Source organism: Lupinus angustifolius, chromosome LG11, assembly GCF_001865875.1.
Source record: "Lupinus angustifolius cultivar Tanjil chromosome LG11, LupAngTanjil_v1.0, whole genome shotgun sequence".
NCBI classification, from domain to species: Eukaryota; Viridiplantae; Streptophyta; class Magnoliopsida; order Fabales; family Fabaceae; genus Lupinus; species Lupinus angustifolius.
Genome location: NC_032019.1, coordinates 26771506 through 26774212, shown reverse-complemented (window position 1 = coordinate 26774212; position 2707 = coordinate 26771506).

Below are 2707 nucleotides of genomic sequence, written 5' to 3'. Positions count from 1 at the left end.
CCGTCATCTCGACTCCGTTAACTGTAACAAATTTGCTCGCGTGACACGTTATATAGTGACGTAACCTTTGATGGATGGTCCGACATGTTGAAGTTTCCATGTCATCAACCATTTTTTTTTTAATTTTCCCTCCTCACAAAACGACATCGTTTTATTAAAATATATTTTTAAATAAAATATTTTTTTTCAAATTTTTATTATACAAAAGGACATCGTTTTGCATATGAATTTTTTTATATAGTAAGCAAAACAATGTCGTTTTGCTCCATCTTCTTCCTTTTGCCTTGTGAACATAATGTGACAGTAATTGCTTTCAATAATGATACTCCTAAAGATTATGTACATAATTGACTAACTATGGATGTTTTTAAGGTAACCTATTTATATGTCATTAACCCAGGTAGTAGTGATGAATTTTTGGTTAGCACAAATCAGAATCCCAAACCTATTCCATCAAAGCTAAAAAGCCTAATTGGTAGATCTAAGAAACATAGAAAAAGGTACTTCAATTTAGAATCTGCACCTGATAGTTCACTAAAATTACAAAGCTTATGGAAGACAACTTGTCCAAAATGTAAGGAACAAGGACATTATGGTAAAACTTGCAAGGGTCCAAGTATGTCAAGAAAGAAGGGTAAGAAACATGAAACATGGGTCCTTGAAAATATGCAGCAGCCTGAATTTTGGATTAGCACAAATCAGAATCCCAAACCTGGTAGTAGTGATGAATTTTGGGTTAGCACAAATCAGAATCCCAAACATATTCCATCAAAGCTAAAAAGCCCAATTGGTAGGTCTAAGAAACATAGAAAGAGGTACTTAAATTTAGAATACGCACCTGATAGTTCACTAAAATTACAAAGGTCATGGAAGACAACTTGTCCAAAATGTACTGAATAAGGACATTATGGTAAAACTTGCAAGGGTCCAAGTATGTCAAGAAAGAAGGGTAAGAAATATGAAACATGGGTCCTTGAAAATATGCAGCAACCTGAATTACTTCAAACTCAAGTAATCTATACTACTCTCTGCTATCTATAGTGTTATTTATATTGCTATCTATAATGTATGCTAAACTTATGTACACTGGTTATAAGAGAGTCAAGTTGGTTCTTCCAAAACTACAGTTGGAATTCCAATTCATGTCAGATACCCAACAATGTTGGTAAGACTATGTTCCTAGATATTTAATTACATTGTCATTTTCTCGGGCTAAAATAGTATATACATTTTGTTTCAGTTTGAGGATGACAACACAATGGAGTCACCTCAAGTCCAACCATCAACTGCTAATCCAACCTCAAGTACATTGGAACCACCTCAATCCATCCAAGAGCATCACGTCCAAGCTCATGTCAATCCAAGAAACAACCTTCAAAGTTCAAGCCACCAAGAACTAATTTAAAGAATGCTAAGAAGAAATGATAACTATGAGAGAAGTTGGATATTTTATAGTCATGTAGTGTTTTGATTTTTTTATTGTAATGCACTTGTTGAAAGGCTACTAACTATGTTTTTGACTTGATTATTAAGAAGTTTCATTTTGTAATGATAAGAAGTGACTATTATATTGCAACAAAGTCATTTTGTGTTGATATTTTATAATGCATTGATTATTAAATGCAACAGAGCCATAGTGTACTGACTATTGATGTTTTTAACTTGATATTTTGTGACAAAACAGAGGCATAGTGCAGTAACAGACTAACAGATAACAGACTTGGTCATTTTATTCATAATATAAAACTTACTAAACTTGCCTAACTTACATAAATCAGAACCATAACTTCATTTCATTGATAATACAAAACTTACATAATAGATAACAGACTAACAACACAACTGCTACAACTACTTGATCATTTGAAAACACAACTACTTTCTCATAACCTCAACTACTAGAAAATACGAATAAAAAACCACTAACAACATATAACAGACTAAACATAACAGCTACAACTACAACTTTTCTGGATCATATCACATGTTCTTTCATGATCATTTGAATTTCTTTTAGATTAGTTTGTAAATCATTCATGTTTGTAGCATGATCAATCCCATTTTTCTTCCTTCATGGCTTGATTTCTTTCCCAATCTTCAACTCACATAAAAAACTTCACACAATATTTGTTTCATTCCTGTAAAAAAAATAAAAAATGCTTCAAAACTGTTAAAAAAAAGCATAACTTCACATAAACTGGAAAATAAAAAAAAACAACGGTGCCAACCTTGAAATATAGACATCCATATAACCGTTTCTTTGGATTCTTCATAGTCTTTGATGTGTATACAACAACCCTTCTGGAATGGCACAATGGAGAAGGAAATCTTCTATCTACAGAGTTGACATCGTCGTAACTGTTAGGTATCAGTGGTTACGATACACCTATTACAATACACCTAGAGGGGGGGGGGTTGAATAGGTGTAGCGGTTAGAATATCCGCTTTTCGAAACTCATCACTTAATGCTGAATCACCCAGATTTAATCGATTAAAAGAACGAAGATAATCGATTAACGCACTTGACTTAATCGATTAAAACAGAAACAGTAAGCTTAGGCAGATTCGGTTACTTGCACGACAATTAACCGATAATGAAATCAATACACAGAGCTTACAATTTTATCAGAGTATTAACAGTATAGCAAATACAGAATATAGCAATTAATTCTACTATACAAGTTAACCGATTAAATGCAATAAAGAG